General features: G+C 42.7%; 1 non-coding gene across 1 annotated transcript; it reads left to right on the top strand.

Moving 5' to 3' along the window:
• The first annotated feature begins 19,507 nt into the window (after positions 1-19,507).
• Trnal-caa lies at positions 19,508-19,582 on the top strand. Its single transcript has one exon. It is a non-coding gene; the product is annotated as a tRNA-Leu (tRNA).
• Positions 19,583-20,225: the final 643 nt, after the last annotated feature.

Below are 20,225 nucleotides of genomic sequence, written 5' to 3'. Positions count from 1 at the left end.
CCCTGAGGATAATGGAGTCGCCAAGACCTTGTTTCCGTCCCACAGTACATTTGTTAAGGAGCTGTTGCCCTGGAAGACGACGGATTCGCGTCCTCCCATCAGCATGATGAAGAAGGCGTCGAGATTCATCAGACCACGCAATGCTCCGCCACTGCGCCGATGTCCAGTGCCGATGATCATGTGCCCATTTCAGTCGTAGTTCCCGATGTCGTTGAGGTTAACACTGGCACATGCAGTGGTCGTCGCCAGTGGAGGTCCATCATTAGGAGTGTTCAGTGCACTGTGTGTTCAGACACACTTTTACCCCGCCCAGCATTAAAGTCTGACGTTAGCAGTTCGCCGCCTGTTCTGTTTTACCAGTCTGGCCAGCCTACGACGTCTGGCATCTGTAATGAGGGGTGTCCGCCCAACCCCAAGACCTCTGGAAGTGTTGAAGACACCGCAGCACTCCTCGAACACTCGACAATTCATGAAGTTTACGAAATGCTCCTGCCGAGCCTCCGGGCCTTTACAGTCTTCGGTCAAACTCTGATAGATCGCGCGCCTTCCCCATTCTAGACACGGACAGCACGCTCACTCATACTATGTGCACCATGCATATGTCTGACTAGCAGTCATTTCTCGGCAGGTGACGTTGCTAATGCCTGGAGGGGTTCATATCGACAGCAAGTCGGTAGTCATAATGTTCTGGCTGGTCTCCTCCTTAAGGGGACCACACCCTGCCTATCTAACCCATGTTAATTCAGGCAAGTATTTGACCCATTTCTGAAAAAACTTTTTGATGCAGGACCTTAATATTTTTACTGTATGTTACATGATGCTAATAGAGTCAACCGTACTAAAATCTACTTTATCCATTTTTTTGTTTCTAAGAAATACTTTTTTAAATTTATTAACAAAAAATATTAAGTTTTTTCTGCAGAAATTTTTTTTGTGAACTTCCTAATCGGGGAATATTAATGAATGTAGTACCAGAGGTGGCTTTTTATGTTATGCAGAGTCTCTGAAAATTTCATTCATTTATCTATGATAGTTTCTGATACAATGGGGCATATGTACCGAAACTTTTAGTTTGGGGGAAATTGACTTTAAAGAAAAAACTTTTGAAATTTGTTACTTACAGTTAATTAAAACAGTCCTGCTGCGTATGGTGGCCTTTCTTTGGCCTCTGGCAGGTCTGCCTGCTTCTTTTTCACCTTCGTGGATGTTTGCCTTGCTTTCTTGGCCATGTTAGATGCAGACCTGTCTTATCGCAATGTTGCAGCCCACTGATCATATTTTCACCAGGATTAATTCCCAGCTTTTTCAGTACCCAACACTTTCCAATATTACCTCAACTGAATGTAATAACAGCATCATGAACTCCTAGTTTCATTGTATGCATGCCTACAAATACAGTTTTAGGAACGTGGTTCCAAATTATGCTGTTGAAACATTCGTTTGGGTTCTGTGTCTGCCCATGCAGACATTTCCTTAGAAGGTCAATATGAGCCAAGTCTCTGAAAATAGGTTTAATTGCTGTAATAACAGCAACAGGAAGAGAATGCTGGTGAGAATAAGACTCTCCAGTTGCCTGAGCCCTATTGTATTTGTACCACGAATTTTCTCCTAAAGGACACAATCCATGACATGGCTCACCATCAGTAGAGGAAGTTAGGTATAGGCTTAACTTGTAGGAGCTTCTATATAAATAGCTGTGAAAGAGGTGAGTACATTTGTAAACAAGCATTGCAAACGTAAGTATAACAACTGCTCATAATCACACTTGAACAAAGCTAACCGCATGTTTGAAAGCGCGTTGTTTACAAACAGCAGAAACAAAAGAATACCGACCATTGGATTCTAAGGATAGCCAACACACTGGTGAGTAAAAAAATCCCTAACGTGCAATGTAGGGGATATGAAGATCTAAAATATATGCAGAAAAGTGGGTGACAGAAACACACATGGTAGGAAAATGCTCTTTAAATGTTCGAAAAAACTTTCTTGTTCAGCAAAATCCTTTTCAGAGTACTTAAATAAAACCTTAATCTATCGAAATATGATGAAAACCAAAAAAACGATTTTTTTCGACCTGAACCACGGTGTGGTCCCCTTAATAGCTTTATGGTCCATCTTTGGAACGCGATACAGAAGCAACTCTGAATGGCATGGATTCGACAGGTCCTTGGTACATTTACGGATGTGTACACGCAGGCATGCAATTACCGTAAAATGCAGGCTGGTGGATGGTAGGCGCGATGCTGGTGGTCAGTAACGGGGTGACAAGATATTGCGGGGAAAAAACTGACAGAACACTGCAAGACCTATTCAGAAACATGTTGCCAGGAGCATGGAACCTGTGCATGGAAGCGAGCGCTCGATTCAGAGATTTGTCGCATTGTACACGCTACTACGAGGGCGGTGGTGCCACCAGCACAGACGTTCACACCATGTACGACGGCATTACGTAACTGCCCATCAATTAGAAGGCATCTATGGGGTATATAGACTACTGCAGCAGCAGTTTTAACAGTCAGCTGCTCCTGATGAAGTCGATGGACGTAATCGTCGAAAGCTCGAGTCTTACCCTGAACAGTTGCTACAAGAAGGCCGAGAATATTATATACAGCACGGTGCCAGGATTAGACGACATTCCCTCAGAATTATTGACGGGAGAGCTAGGCACGACAGGAGCATCCCACCCAGTGCGTAAGACATATGAGACAGCCGAAATATCCTCAGACTTTAAGAAGAATGTAGTAATTCGAATTGCAAGCAAGGCACGCACTGACAGGTGAGAATATTAAGGAATTACCAGTTTACCTAGTACTGGTTAAAAATATTTATACGAATTACTTACGAAAGAATGGAAAAACTGCTGAAAATCAACATCAGGGAAGGTAAGTTTGGGTTCCGGAGATATGTAGAAACACGTGAGGCAATACTGGCTCTCTGCTTCCATCACTTATCATAGGAAACAGGTTAAAGATAGCAAAAAAACCTACGTTTATGTTATTTCTAGATTTAGAAGACAATCTGTACATTGAACAAGCAGTAAAGGATACCAAAGAAAAATTTGGAGTAGGAATTAAAATCCAAGGAGAAGAAATAAAAACTTTTAGGTTTGCCTATGACATTGTAATTCTGTCAGAGACAGCAAAGTACTTGAAAGAACAGTTGAACGGAATGGACAGTGTCTTGAAAGGAGGATATAAGACGAACATCAACAAAAGCAAGACGAGGATAATGGAGTGTAGTCGAATTAAATCAGGCGATGCTGAGGGAATTAAATTAGGGAAAGAGACACTTAAAGCAGAATATAAATTTTGTTATTTGGGCAGCAAAGTAATTAAGGATGGTCGAACCAGAGAGGGTATAAAATGTAGACTGGCAATGGCAAGGAAAGCGTTTCTGAAGAAGAGACATTTGTTAACATTGAGTACAGATTATGTATCAGGAAGTCTTTTCTCAAAGTATTTGTATGGAGTGTAGCAATGTATGGAAGTGAAACATGGATGATAAATAGTTTAGACAAGAAGAGAATTGTAGCTTTCGAAATGTGATACTACAGAAGAACGCTGAAGATCAGATGGGTAGTTCACGTAACTAATGTGGAGGTACTGAGTAGAATTGGGAAGAAGAGGAATTTGTGGTACAACTTGACTAGAAGAGATAGGTTGGTAGGACACATTCTGAGGTGTCTAGGGATCACCAATGTAGTACTAGACTGAAACGTGTAAAATAAAAATGGTAGAGGGAGGCCAAGAGATGAATACACTAAGCAGATTCTGAAGGATGCAGGTTGCAGTGGTTACTCGGAGATGAAGAGGCTTGCACAGAATAGAGTAGCACGTAGAGCTGTATGAAACCAGTCTTTGGGCTGAAGACCACAACAACACAGATTTAGAATAAGCTTTATATGCTATTGACTGGAAAACACTCTTTGAAATTCTGAAGGTAGCAGACATCAAATACAAGGAGGGAAAGATTATTTAGTAGCTTGTACACAAACAATACTGTAGTTACAAGAAATGAAGATGACGTCATCTTGCCGGAGACAGTAAAACGAACAGCATTTGAACGGAATGGATAGTGTCTTGAAAAAGGATCCGAGTTTACCATCAATAGAATAAAAACCATGTTAATGGAGTGCTATAGAATCAAGTGTTTCCAATGGACTCTTATTAGGAAATGAGACACTAAACGTAATAGAGCTCTATATTACTGCAGAAAAAAAAAATCGAAGTAGGGAGCGTATAAAATTCAGGCGGACATAACCATGGAAACTATATATGAAAAATATCTGAAAATTGCTATCGTTTAATATTTATCTAAGTTTTAGGAAGTGGTTTCTAAATTTATTTTCCTGGTGTGTAGCCTTATGCAGAAGTGAAACTCTTGAAAGAAAAGCGGTTCAGACAAGAAGAACGTAGAAGTTCGTGCAATGTGATGTTACAAAAGAATACTGTAGATAGGCTTTGTAGAGCGATTAGCTGACGGTGTACTGAATCTAACTGAGTAAAAAGAGCAACTTACGGCACAGCTTGCATAAAAGAAGGTATCAGTCGATAGAACACTTCCCGAGGAATCACGGAATCGTCAGTTTCGTGATGGAGGGAAATGCAGGATAACAATTGTAGAGGGAGACCAAGGAATAATACGGTAAGTAGGTTCCAATGAGTGTAGTCTACTGTACTTACTGTGCGATGAACAAGCAAACTAGCGTGAAATGCTGCATCAAACCAGTCTTCCGTAAAAAAAAATGAGACATCAACAGCGTAGGGGAAAGCAATTTATTGGTTGACTCTTCTAGGAACGCACGCACTAGGAAACTTTTATCAGTACACTGTAGTGGAAAACACCTCTCACGAACTGTCTGCCTCTGGGGTTGGCTCAGCATCGCATTGACGCACTCTTTGGATCTTTTATATTTCCTGTATCACTCCTACCTGTTACGGATCCCAGACTGCCGAGCAATATTCAGTACCGGTCGAACGAGGCTTGTGTCAGCTACCTCCCATGAGGGTGGACTACGCCTCGTGAGTATCATTGCAACGAATCTCATTCCGGCATCTGTCTTACCTGCAGTTAGTTTTATGAGGTTACTTTAAATCGCTCCGATCGCATACTCCTAGATATTAAATGAATGTGATTGCTTCCAGTGACCGTTCTGCATCGTATAATCATACACTAACGAGTCTCTCTTCCAATATACGCCCAATACGTTACATTTCCTCCCCCCATGAACCATGGACCTTGCCGTTGGTGGGGAGGCTTGCGTGCCTCAGCGATACAGATAGCCGTACCGTAGGTGCAACCACAACGGAGGGGTATCTGTTGAGAGGCCAGACAAACGTGTGGTTCCTGAAGAGGGGCAGCAGCCTTTTCAGTAGTTGCAGGGGCAACAGTCTGGATGATTGACTGATCTGGCCTTGTAACACTAACCAAAACGGCCTTGCTGTTGTGGTACTGCGAACGGCTGAAAGCAAGGGGAAACAACAGTCGTAATTTTTCCCGAGGGCATGCAGCTTTACTGTATGGTTAAATGATGATGGCGTCCTCTTGGGTAAAATATTCCGGAGGTAAAATAGTCCCCCATTCGGATCTCCGGGCGGGGACTACATGAACTTGGTTATGAACTGTAGATTGAAGAAATTGCAAAAAGGTGGGAATTTAAGGAGATGGGACCTGGATAAACTGACTAAACCAGAGGTTGTACAGAGTTTCAGGGACATCATAAGGGAACGTCGTTATCAGGAGAAAGAAAACTGGCGTTCTACGGATCGGAGCGTGGAACGTCAGATCCCTTAATCGGGCAGGTAGGTCAGAAAATTTAAAAAGGGAAATGGATAGGTTAAAGTTAGATATAGTGGGAATTAGTGAAGTTCGGCGGCAAGAGGAACAAGACTTCTGGTCAGGTGAATACAGGGTTATAAATACAAAATCAAATAGGGGTAATGCAGGAGTAGGCTTAATAATGAATAAAAAAATAGGAGAGCGGGTAAGCTACTACGAACAGCATAGTGAACGTATTATAGTGGCCAAGATAGACACGAAGCCCACGCATACTACAGTTGTACAAGTTTATATGCCAACTAGCACTGCAGATCACGAAGAAATTAAAGAAATGTATGATGAGATAAAAGAAATTATTCAGGTAGTGAAGGGAAACAAAAATTTAATACTCATGGGTGACTGGAATTCGACAGTAGGAGAAGGGAGAGAAGGAAACATAGTAGGGGATTGGGGCTAAGAAATGAAAGAGGAAGCCCGTCTGGTAGAATTTTGCACAGAGCATAACTTAATCATAGCTAACACTTGGTTTAAGAATCATGAAAGAAGGTTGTATACCTGGAAGAATCCTGGAGATACTAAAAGGTATCAGATAGATTATATAATGGTAAGACAGAGATTTCGGAACCAGGTTTTAAACTGTAAGTCATTTCCAGGGGCAGATGCGGACTCTGACCACAATCTATTGGTTATGAACTGTAGATTAAGACTGAAGAAATTGCAAAAAGTTGGGAATTTAAGGAGATGGGACCTGGATAAACTGACTAAACCAGAGGTTGTACAGAGTTTCAGGGACATCATAAGGGAACAATTGACAGGAATGGGGGAAAGAAATACAGTAGTAGACGAATGGGTAGCTCTGAGGGATGAAGTAGTGAAGGCAGCAGAGGATCAAGTAGGTAAAAAGACGAGGGCTAGTAGAAATCCTTGGGTAACAGAAGAAATATTGAATTTAATTGATGAAAGGAGAAAATATAAAAATTCAGCAAATGAAGCAGGAAAAAAGGAATACAAACGTCTCAAAAATAAGATCGACAGGAAGTGCAAAATGGCTAAGCAGGGGTGGCTAGAGGACAAATGTAAGGATGTAGAGGCTTACCTCACTAGTGGTAAGATAGATACTGCCTACAGGAAAATTAAAGAGACCTTTGGAGAAAAGAGAACCACTTGTATGAATATCAAGGGCTCAGATTGAAACCCAGTTCTAAGCAAAGAAGGGAAAGCAGAAAGGTGGAAGGAGTATACAGAGGGACTATACAAGAGCGATGTTCTTGAGGACAATATTATGGAAATGGAAGAGGATGTAGATGAAGATGAAATGGGAGATTTGATACTGCGTGTAGAATTCGATAGAGCACTGAAAGACCTAAGTCGAAATAAGGCCCCGGGCGTAGACAACGTTCCATTAGAGCTACTGACAGCCTTGAGAGAGCCAGTCCTGACAAAACTCTACCATCTGGTGAGCAAGATGTATGAAACAGGCGAAATACCCTCAGACTTCAAGAAGAATATTGTAATTCCAATCCCAAAGAAAGCAGGTGTTGACAGATTTGAAAATTACCGAACTATCAGCTAATAAGTCACAGCTTCAAAATACTAACGCGAATTCTTTACAGACGAATGGAAAAACTAGTAGAAGCCGACCTCGGGGAAGATCAGTTTGAATTTCGTAGAAATGTTGGAACACGTGAGGCAATACTGACCCTACGACTTATCTTAGAAGCTAGATTAAGGAAGGGCAAACCTACGTTTCTAGCATTTGTAGACTTAGAGAAAGCTTTTGACAATGTTGACTGGAGTACACTCTTTCAAATTCTAAAGGTAGCAGGGGTAAAATACAGGGAGCGAAAGGCTATTTACAATTTGTACAGAAACCAGATGGCAGTTATAAGAGTCGAGGGGCATGAAAGGGAAGCAGCGGTTGGGAAGGGAGTGAGACAGGGTTGTAGCCTGTCCCCGGTGTTATTCAATCTGTATATCGAGCAAGCAGTAAAGGAAACAAAAGAAAAATTTGGAATAGGTATTAAAATTCATGGAGAAGAAATAAAGACCTTGAGGTTCGCCGATGACATTGTAATTCTGTCAGAGACAGCAAAGGACTTGGAAGAGCAGTTGAACGGAATGGATAGTATCTTGAAAGGAGGATATAAGATGAACATCAACAAAAGCAAAACGAGGACAATGGAATGTAGTCGAATTAAGTCGGGTGATGCTGAGGGAATTAGATTAGGAAATGAGACACTTAAAGTAGTAAAGGAGTTTTGCTATTTGGGGAGCAAAATAACTGATGACGGTTGAAGTAGAGAGGATATAAAATGTAGACTGGCAATGGCAAGGAAAGCGTTTCTGAAGAAGAGAAATTTGTTAACATTGAGTATAGATTTAAGTGTCAGGAAGTCGTTTCTGAAAATATTTGTATGGAGTGTAGCCATGTATGGAAGTGAAACATGGACGACAAAATAGTTTAGACAAGAAGAGAATAGAAGCTTTCGAAATGTGGTACTACAGAAAAATGCTGAAAGTTAGATGGGTAGACCACGTAATTAATGCGGAGGTATTGAATAGAATTGGAGAGAAGAAAAATTTGTGCCACAACTTGACTAGAAGAAGGGCTCGGTTGGTAGGACATATTCTGAGGCATCAAGGGATCACAAATTTAGTATTGGAGGGCAGAGTGGAGGGTAAAAACCGCAGAGGGAGACCAAGAGATGAATACACTAAACAGATTCTGAAGGATGTAGGTTGCAGTAAGTACTGGGAGATGAAGAAGGTTACACGGGATAGAGTAGCATGGAGAGCTGCATCAAACCAGTCACTGGACTGAAGATCGCAACAGCAACAACAACAGCTGAGCTTATTATTGCGAGCTACTGTTCTTTTAAGGATTGAGTTTGTTCCCAATTGTAAACATAATTAGTTTCTGTATAAAGTTTACAAAAGTCTTTTGTATGATCCTCACGGGGAAGTTCAAATGTTCAAATGTGTGTGAAATCTTATGGGACTCAACTGCTAACGTCATCAGTCCGTAAGCTTACACACTGTTTAATCTGAATTATCCTAAGGACAAACACACGGGAAAGTTAAAATTACTATCTTTAATTTTATAAAATACTGAAAAAAAGACTAAGCCCTTGGCTTAAGAGAGCTAGAGGACACTGATAATCCCACGCGACGCTGCAATTTAGTATTGCCTATTAACTGGCCTTCGATTTCCATCATACGTTTCTTCCTGTACGGGACTATTAGTAGCTATGCGAATATCCAATGTAGGTGAAAGCGGTTACATATGGAAGTCTGGGTCGGTCCGGGGATCGTGCTTGAAGGGCCGAGGCGGTCAAGGCGACCGCTTGCGTTGAGTGGAAGATTTAGATTCGAGTCCCGACCTGGCACTAATTTTCACTGTCACCAGTCATGCAGCCAGAGTTCAGCCGTGTTCGCAAATGCAGAGAGGTTTGGAATTAAATCCAAGGCACTGGCGCAGAGACCGACTGTCGAGAACTTTACGTGACCACCTCCCCTCTCCTTGCAGTGAACATTTCATCCACCACTAGGATTAGAACTAACTGATCATGCACAGCCCCGTATCAGCGATCTCGTCAAGGAAGGCGGGATCTTTGTGTCTTCACTCTCCAGGGTGTTACAAAAAGGTACGGCCAAACTTTCAGGAAACATTCCTCACACACATATAAACAGAAGATGTTATGTGGACATGTGTCCGGAAACGCTTAATTTCCATGTTAGAGCTCATTTTAGTTGCGTCAGTATGTACTGTACTTCCTTGATTCACCGCCAGTTGGCCCAATTGAAGGAAGGTAATGTTGACTTCGGTGCGTGTGTTGACATCCCACCCATTGCTCTACAGTACTAGCATCAAGCACATCAGTACATAGCATCAACAGGTTAGTGTTCATCACGAACGTGGTTTTGCAGTCAGTACAATGTTTCCAAATGCGGAGTTGGCAGATGCCCATTTGATGTATGGATTAGCACGGGGCAATAGCCGTGGCGCGGTACGTTTGTATCGAGACAGATTTCCAGAACGAAGGTGTACCGACAGGAGGACGTTCGAAGCAATTGATCGGCGTCTTAGGGAGCACGGAACATTCCAGCCTGTGACTCGCGACTGGGGAAGACCTAGAACGACGAGGACACCTGCAATGGACGAGGCAATTCTTCGTGCAGTTGACGATAACCCGAAATGTCAGCGTCAGAGAAGTTGCTGCTGTACAAGGTAACATTGACCACTTTACTGTATGGAGAGTGCTACGGGAGAACCAGTTGGTTCCGTACCATGTACAGCGTGTGCAGGTACTATCAGCAGCTGATTGGCATCCACGGGTACACTTCTGCGAATGGTTCATCCAACAATGTGTCAATCCTCATTTCAGTGCAAATGTTCTCTTTACGGATGAGGCTTCATTCCAACGTGATCAAATTGTAAATTTTCACAATCAACATGCGTGGGCTGACGAGAATCCGCACGCAATTGTGCAATCACGTCATCAACACAGATTTTCTGTGAACGTTTGGGCAGGCATTGTTGGTGATGTCTTGATTGGTTCCCATGTTCTTCCACCTATGCTCAATGGAGCACGTTATCATGATTTCATACGGGATACTCTACCTGTGCTGCTAACACATGTGCCTTTAAAAAATGGTTCAAATGGCTCTGAGCACCATGGGACTTAACATCTGTGGTCATCAGTCCCCTAAAACTTAGAACTACTTAAACCTAACTAACCTAAGAAGATCACACACATCCATGCCCGAGGCAGGATTCGAACCTACGACCGTAGCGGTCACGCGGTCCCAGACTGAAGCGCCTAGAACCGCACGGCCACACCGGCCGGCCATGTACCTTTACAAGTACGACACAACATGTGGTTCATGCACGATGGAGCTCCTGCACATTTCAGTCGAAGTGTTCGTACGCTTCTCAACAACAGATTCGGTGACCGATGGATTGGTAGAGGCGGACCAATTCCATGGCCTCCACGCTCTCCTGACCTCAACCATCTCGACTTTCATTTATGGGGGCATTTGAAAGCTCTTGTCTACGCAACCCCGGTACCAAATGTAGAGCGTCTTGGTGCTCGTATTGTGGACGGCTGTGATACAATACGCCATTCTCCAGGGCTGCATCAGCGCATCAGGGATTCCATGCGACGGAGGGTGGTTGCATGTATCCTCGCTAACGGAGGACACTTTGAACATTTCCTGTAACAAAGTGTTTGAAGTCACGCTGGTACGTTCTGTTGCTGTGTGTTTCCATTCCATAATTAATGTGGTTTGAAGAGAAGTAATAAAATGAGCTCTAACATTGAAAGTAAGCGTTTCCGGACACATGTCCACATAACATATTTTCTTTCTTTGTGTGTGAGGAATGTTTCCTGAAAGTTTGGCCGTACCTTTTTGTAACACCGTGTATATCGTAAAACGAACTCTGGAACGATTATCCGGGCTGCAATCCCTGCCCGGCACAAATTTTCATTGTCGGCAATGCATAGTGCAGACAAAGTCCAGGCATAATCGCAAATGCGAATATGAGTCTCGTATTTCATACGGCTGTCGATCGCTGCCGTGGCTATTCCTTCAGACATGCAAGCATGCGACTCTGTAACTACGCGGAGTCTTCAGATGACAACATGTCTGAAGTACTTTAGAACAACACCAGCACTGCAATTTAACGGGTGAATTTTGCTCCATTTTGTCATATGAAGGTTGGCACCCGTGGTCTTTTCATATTTGTCATCTGTGGTCCTTACGAGTAGCGGCAGAAAGCTTTTGTGTGGTGAGCATTGTCTTTTGATGCTTATTTTCGTCATGGAGCAGATGACAGCTGAGCAACACATCCAAGTGATAAAAAGTTATTACAAAAACAGTGAAAGTCTCACGGCAACCGTCCGTGAATTGCGTGTGACACCCGGACGTGAGGTTGGTCCAACCAAATCATCAGTTCGGAAGTTCTTCCGGTAGTTTGGGACTACAGGTTCTGTTTCAAATGTTAAGAAAACAGGAGGACCGCATTCTGTTCGAACACAAGAAAACATTGCTGTCATGCATGACAGTGTGACCATAACCCCCAGAAAATCGGTTCGCCGACGAGCTCAACAATTGAATTTATCACCAAGTTCACTGCATGAAATCCTTTCAAAAGATCTGAAAATGCATGCGTACAGGATTCAACTTACACAAAAGTTTAAGCCTGCAGACCATGGGAAGACTCTTCGATTCAGATTCACTCAACGGGTATAGACTCGACTAGTGGAGAACGAGATCTTCACAAAAAATAATTGGCTCAGACGAGGCTCACTTCCACCTCCGTGGGTAAGTCAATAAGCAGAATTGCGGAATTTGGGGTAACAAAAACCTGCGAGTGACTGTGGAAGATGAGATGCATCCACAACGACGGACTCTGTGGTGCGGGTTCTGCGCAGGAGAAGTGATCGCGCTGTACTTTTATGAAGATGTTGAGGAAGCTGCCGTCACTGTGAACGGCCACCGTTACCGGAAACATGCTATCTGATTGATTTTTCCGTCTTATTGATGAAAATGACTATTTTTGGTTTCAGTAAGATGTTGCGACATGTCACATATCCCCTGAAACGATTGCTCTGCTGACTGAAAAGTTTCCTCAAAAAATTATCTCTTTACGTGGCAACCAGGAATGGCCTGTCAGATCATGCGATCTTACGCCCTGTAACGCTCATTTTGGGGGGGGGGGGGGGGATTAGTGAAACCAGAAGTGTACGTGAACAAACCACAAACAATACACCAATTGAGGAATGAAATTAAGAGGGTTATTAACGGCATTCCACCAGATGCTTGTGAACGCAGCATGGAGGCATTGCTCGTTGCTGCGTGGCCTTGTGTGGTCGTATGGAGGATACAAATTTTCGTACATAAATGAGAGAAGTTACTTAATGTGTCTCTAAAAATTAATTACATTTTCGATAAATTTTTTATGTTCCATAGCACTTTAACATTCGTCCCTGCTTCCCGGATACCCTATAGAATCTCACGTTAACTCCGGTGGTCTGCTTGATGCTATTCGAGAGGAGTAAGCTGCGTACCGGCACAATGCTCTCTTCTCTCGCCATCATCACACAAGAATAGCTTCAGCCTAAGCTGTACACGCACGCTTTACATTCACCTACATTCTGCAAGTACACGTACGACTCAAATTTAACGTATCTGCAAGGGAAGAGTTCACAGTTCATACTATTAGTTGAAATAATATATGAAAAATGTAGTAAAAAAATCACTATAAATGTATCATTTAAACATTGCGTGTTAACCGGAAAAAATGTGGTGATCGATAGCGTTTTTCATCACATTAGAACTCAGCAGAAAAAAATCACAAAAATAAAAACTTTCATTAAAAAAGTTTTTGCATCGTCGGTATAGCTCCATCACTTAAGAATGCTTTCTTCGCCTGTCATATCTACTTCTGATATCTCTCTTGCTCCGGCGTCATGTGTGATCCTGCTTTCTAGGTTGGAGAACTCTGTTCTTCCGCAACTGTGGCGTTCCCAAGGATGATGTTGAGTAAGCCGTCGTTCTTCGTTCTACTATTCAGCATCACTTTCCTCTTTGCTTTGTTTATCGTTGAACCATATCCTGTTCTAATCATGCCGTTCACGCCTTTCAGTAGCTCTTCTGAGCCTTCCTTAACATCGCGTGCGAACCCCATCTCTTATATCTATTCCTTCGCATTATTAATCCTCTTACGAAATTATCTCTCACTTCCTCAATTGTTTCTTCGTTTTACATGGAGTACGGTGGTGTGTTTAGCTGCAGCTTTCCTAACACCAACTTGTATTCCTTCATCTTCCACTTTTATTACTCTCATTTCTGTTTGGGGTAGGTTTTAGATTACTAATTTATCTCTACACTTCAACCCTAATCTTCTACGGGCGGCCGACACATTTTAACACCTTAAATTGTTGTAAGCGTTCTTTAGCTCCAAAACCGATCTATTGACACGTAGTCAGCCCGATTTAGAAAACGTCTTTCCCGTGAAGTCCAACTGGCTCTTTATTCACACGAAGTAATGAGTACTATCGGCAGAGCATCTCAAGTTGATTCCATACTACAAAGTTCCAGGAGGCTTTCGACACTGTTACTCACAGGCGACTTCTAATCATATTGAAACTTCCTGGCAGATTAAAACAGAAGGCAGGAGACAAGGTACTGGTGGAAGTAAAGCTATGAGGACGGGGCTTGAGTCGTGCTTGGATAGCTCAGTTGGTAGAGCACTTGCCCGCGAAAGGCAAAGGTCCCGATTTCGAGTCTCAACCCGGCACACAGTTTTAATCTGCCAGGAAGTTTCATATCAGCGCGCACACTCCGCTGCAGAGTGGATATCTTATTCTCTAATCATATTGCTCGCCTATTAAATATCGTTTCAGTTGTGCGGCAGGAGTTCCTCATTTCCTCTCAGAAAAGACATACTTTGTAGTAACTGAGGGAAAGTCATCGAGGAAGACACAAGTTCCTCAAGGCAGTGTTATATACTCTCAGCTGTTCCTAATCTATATAAATGATTTACGAGATAATCTGAGTTGCCTTCTTAGACTGCCTGTAGATGATGCTGCCGTTTACTATCTAGTAACGCCATCAGAAGATCAATAGCAACTGTAAAAGATTTAGATAAGATATCTCTGTGGTGCGAAAAGTTGCAGTTGACTATAACCAATAAAAAGTGTGAGGCTTTTAACATGCTTACTAAAAGGTTGGTGCAAATGGCTCTGAGCACTATGCGACTTAACGTCTGAGGTCATCAGTCGCCTAGAACTTAGAACTAATTAAACCTAACTAGCCTAAGGACATCACACACATCCATGCCCGAGGCAGGATTCGAACCTGCGACCGTAGCGGTCGCTCGGTTCCAGACTGTAGCGCCTAGAACCGCACGGCCACTCCGGCCGGCTGCTTATTAAAAGGAATCCGTTAAATTTCGACTACGCGATTAATCACAACAAATTTAAAGATTGTCGATTCAACTACATAACTGGGAATTAATTATGAACAGTCCACCAGCAGCAGTGGAGAGTGAGGCTTTGACAATGACAGCCACTCCTGCTACTGAAACGTCAGAAAAATCGTCAAACAAGCATCGGCCGGAGAACCCGAGACGGAAGGCAACAGGGAATTTCTCAAGAAGTGACCACGAGAACCTTAATAATTGATTATGAATGAAAGCTCGCACAACGTTGTTGTAATATTTTGTAATATTTATTATTCATTTCACAAACCGGTTTTCGGTTGCTACGCCATCACCAGGTACAAAGATAGGCACATGAAATAAATAATAAATACTGTAAAATATTACACCAGTGTTTTGTGTGTTTCCATTCATAATGTACAAAATTTTCTATCAAGAATCGATGGAACACTCAATCAATAACTGATCTGCGAACAACTTAAATTTGAATCATCACACAGGAAATATTGTGGGGAAGTGAATTAAAGATGGCGTTTTATTGACAGAATTCTTAGAAGATGTAACAAATCCAATCAATAGACTGCCTACACTTGTCTGTTCTTCTTCTTCTGAAGCGCCGCTGGGGATCCTTCCCACATAGGGTTGACGGAGGTCACCGAAAAAAGTTGAAAGAAGCGCAGCTCGTTTCTTATTATCGCGGAATAGGAGAGAGACTATCACGGATATGATAGGTGAGTCGGGTTAAAATAAAGGCTTTTTCGGTATTGATGATATTAGTTGCAGGGCAAGAGGCTGTGATACAAGACATAATTATCTGCATAATGTTTCTTCTTGCAGTGCTGGAGACATCGTAAGAGGCTTTAACGGCTCAGAAAGGAGTTCCAGGCTCAAATATTCTGCTGACTCCCACCTACATAGAGAGAAACGACTGTCGTAATAAAATAAGAGAAATCAGAGCTTGCACGGTAAGATTTAAGTTCTCGTTTCTTCGACGTGCTATTCTAGAGGCTAACGACAGAGAGTTAATGTGAAAGTGTCACGATGAACCCTCAGTCAGGCACTTAAGCGCAATTTGAAAAGTAGACATGTAGTTTTAGACGTAGATGAATATTACGTAGTTATCCTGATTCTTCTTCGATTTGCCTCCCGTTACTAAACGTAGATTCACAATTGCTCCTCTTGTACTTTTTCCCTTCCTAAAATCAAAATTATCTCCGTCCAGTACTTCTCGACCTTTCTTACATGTATTATTCTGGTCAGCTGTTCACGGGCGTGATTTCTCGAACTAGTAATGTCACATGCCTTTTTCGGTTATGTGGTGGTAATATTTTTCTGTAAATCAGACGTTGTCACATATTTCATAGGATTTTCTTTTTTCATTCTGTACTCTAAGATATAGTGTGGGATGTTTGAGATTCGCCCCATTACGGAATCGCTGCTATTTCAGCCAATAACGAGAAAACTGCAGATGGAGTAAAGAGCTTCGCTGTTACCTGACAACCAATGGAGAACCTCCCGAGAAGTGACATTAATGATTTGTAAGAACTGTCACAGCTGTTGTAATACACATTTCGTTCGATAGAATATCGTAAAGTTGCCAAGTGTCTTAGTATCGTGATATAAGTGGTCTAGTTGTCTTACGTAAAGTTAGAGGCAAAATCTGGAAATGTTGACCATATAAACAATCTGCTGACCGTCTGGCAGAAGCGTAGCGAACAGTATGTGCTTGCGACACGGCTTGCTGTATATACTAGTCACAAGTAGCCATCATGATGAAGTTCTGATGAACTAAACCGGCCGTGACACAATAAATGTGTATTGGTGCAGCTGTGGTCTTTCTCATTAATCATTAAGTTCAGTATCAATCAACTGTGGAGTTCAAAATGAACAAGAGTATTACCTCTCGACAGCCTTAGCCGCAACCTGGAGATTTGTACTATTATTAATCTATTTTGTCCATCTTCCCGTGTGTACGTGTGTGTGTGTCGTGTGTGTGTCCACGTTTCATAACCTTCTAGTTTCAACAGCTCACAGAGGTTTCAATAACTCAGAAGGTACTCGATGTCTTGTTTGAACTGAGCACATTTAGATCGGTCACATTCTGACCGTATTAGTGTGTCATCAAGTTCTTACACACACGTCAGTTTTATTTTAGACCTCATTTCTGGAGAATTCCTCACCACGTTACAGGCCTTCCATGTCCTCCTGTCATCTGTTTGATCTTTCTTTTTCATTTAATAGAAATATCGTCTCAACCTCTCTTTCAATATATCGTTTAATAGTTGTCTCCTTTTCTTCATCACAGTAGGTACTTCTATGGTGAAGACATCAGAGTTTATTTCAGATGAGCTGATTGCAAATCGATGACTGACTAGCTTGATATACGTATTCTCTAGGCTTGAGAACGAATGTAGTTAACTGTGGCCGGTATTAGTTTCTTCAGATAAACTGGGACAGATTTCCTTGTACAAAGTAGTGTGAACTAATGAGGAGTACGGCCAAATATATGTCTTCGCCATATCTCTCTCGACTGTTGTGTTTATAAATTCAGTAGCGGCGCCGGGAACAAAACCCAACGGTGCACTCGGGTGGCTTGTTCACTCGCTCCTGGGTGGTGGAACGGGCCTAAAAGGCTCGCTGCCTAACAGAGGAACTCATGGAAGCGGTCTGCGGACACAACAGCACTGTTCGCCGTAAGCGGATTAGCTGCGAAGGTCACGTCCAGTTCTGGGTAGAATACCTGCACACAGTTCACTCCCAGGACACCGTTACCCCGAATGCCACTCCGACTGGCTCCATTTCGTCCCCATGAGTCCCATTCAGACGAGACGTTACTGTACGATATCCCTTTTATTGTTCGCGTTCCATAGGATCATACATTCGAAACCACAACTGGATAAAGACAACCTCTAGACCAGTGGTCGTCAAACTTATTTGCTCAAGAGCCAACACTGACATTGCGGGGCGGTCCCTTAGGCCAACCGGCCGGAGTGGCCGAGCGGTTCTAGGCGCTACAGTCTGGAACCGCGTAGCCGCTACGGTCGCGGGTTCGAATCCTGCCTCGGGCATCGATGTGTGTGATGTCCTTAGGTTAGTTAGGTTTAAGTAGTTCTAAGTTCTAGGAGACTGATGACCTCAGCAGTTAAGTCCCATACTGCTCAGAGCCATTTGAATCATTTGACCCCTTAGGCTACATTTGTACCGATCTTATCATTAGTTGGTAACCTACATAAATTAGTACGTTTTGAGCCAGCAGTAGACTGGCTATGGTAAGGGCACGGTGATCTGGCCTCTGGCCCCCAGGTACTGATCGTTGAAAGTCAGAACTCTTCGTGTCGACAGTTCTCTGTTTCAGATTGCTTTCACTCTCAGCGACTCCAAAGCTGTCACACTCTAATTGCTTGACGTAGTCTTGCTGCGTTACCTGTTTGAGCGGATAATTAACTGAAATGTTTTGAATGACATTTTTCTTCTACTAAATGAGGTGTGGCTACCACACATCATCGGCAGGGGAGCGATCTGTTATTATGAAAAATATAATATTTTGGTTGGAGAAATTTTATTTTGCCCAGGTCGCATGAAATACGTATGTGGACGACTAGTTTCGGCAAACTTTAATTGCAGTCTTAAAGACCTGAAGATAGGATTAAAATTTACCGAAAGTAGTGGTTCATCTATGTGTTTCGTGCGATCTGAGCAAAATAAAACTTCTCCAACTACAAGATTAATTTTTTTCGTTGGGTTGCATTGCAGCAACCTTAATTTCATTTCACATTCTTTGACACAAATATGGCACGAAACCGCATTTGAAGATGACATTCTCTATAACGAACAGTGAAGCTTCTGTCGGAAATTTAATCCGTAGCATGTGACAGGTACGAGTCGCGCACGCCCCTGAGTTGTCAGTACTGGAAGACAAACAATAAAACATTCCCCTCTCATATCATCTAAACTAGCAGTGGCCGCACTACTTACCCCTTTGACCCTGAGGTACGTGGCCAATTTTCCTCAGTTCACGGTCGAATTTACCAACGTCAGTATTAAGCATATCGTAAAATATTGCTTCTGCGAAAGTATTCCTGTTTGTTACTGATCAGGAAAATGAAACTCTTAATAAGCTCTTAACGTTAGTTAATGTTTTTGGAGTCGGTTATTACGTGCAAGATTCATATTATTAAAAGACACGACTGAGAATCGCGGGCCGCAGAGATGTTTGATTCGGGTCGTATGTTGCACGGTGGCCGCAATTTAACGACCACTGCTCTAGCCTCTTGCATCTACTAGCGTTTCCAATCACCCTCATCAGTAATGATCAGCATCTTTACTAATGTCGTCCGCCTACGTTGAATTGGGTGATCAAGAGTTTTGTATTATACAGGCTAGTGCAAAAGTAATATAGCTATTACAAAAGTCTACAAATATTTCACCCGTAGCGATACATCGCCAAGGACTATAGAGAATGTACAGGAGCCCGTAGTCGACGCCGAAACAATTTCGTGCAGTGCCAATCGGAGTGGACATCAGTGTGGAATCGGTGTACACGTAGTACGACTAGTACAGAGAACGGCATTATTAGAAGGTGCATTTCCTGCAGGCTTACTCCGACATGTTCGCTGCTGGCAGAGAGACTCACACCTGGGAATGTGCCTGTGGCACGTGATCAGTTGTCAGGTGGGCAGGAGAGCATTCGTAGAGTGTATTGTGGCGGTATTAGCGTCTCCAACAGGGAACAAAAAGAGACGAGATACTGGCAGAAGTAAAGCTGTGAGTACCGGGCGTGAGTCGTGCTTCGGTAGCTCAGTTGGTAGAGCACTTGCCCGCAAAAGGCAAAGGACCCGAGTTCGAGTCTCGGTCGGGCACACAGTTTTAATCTGCCAGGAAGTTTCAGTTTCAGGGAATAAAAAGTCGGAATGGACGCATCAGTTGTCAGTCAGGACAAAGAACACCTTCAATGCAGGTGAAACTCCCCCTTGTGTCAAAGTTTGCTTACAAATAAATTTAATTTTGGTGCGATTCAGCGTTGACGAAAGATAATTTTTATCTTCTATTGCACCCAGACAGGTTTCGTTGAAGCTACAGCTTGATCAGTGAATTTTATTTTAGAAGTAGTGCTAACAAGAGAGAAAATAAAAAAAACCACAGATGATGCTGTAACTTCAGCCAAACCTATCTGAATAGAAGGGAAGAAAAAGTTGTTTCGCTCAAGGCGAAACCTGTACAAAAACAAATTCGAAGAAGGCCCAGTCATCTGCTGTCGCTAGCAAGATTGAGTATTATTCTTCCATGTGCAGAGGTTTGATGCTGGAACGAATACCGGTGGGACCACAATCAACACTCAACGCTATTATGTCGTTCTATCGAACCTTCAAAAGACAATTGGAAACGTGCACCCATGTAGAGAGCTACAAGGTGTTATTTTCCTTCGCGATATACAATATCGCAAATTATCAATGCGAAGCAGCACCCATTTTTTTGTAGGGGGGGGGGAGGGAGGACGTGGGCG

The sequence above is a fragment of the Schistocerca americana genome, chromosome 2 (genome assembly GCF_021461395.2).
Source record: "Schistocerca americana isolate TAMUIC-IGC-003095 chromosome 2, iqSchAmer2.1, whole genome shotgun sequence".
In the NCBI taxonomy this organism is placed as follows: Eukaryota; Metazoa; Arthropoda; class Insecta; order Orthoptera; family Acrididae; genus Schistocerca; species Schistocerca americana.
Note: the sequence above shows the minus strand (reverse complement) of the source record. Positions and strands in the feature narration are given on the sequence as shown.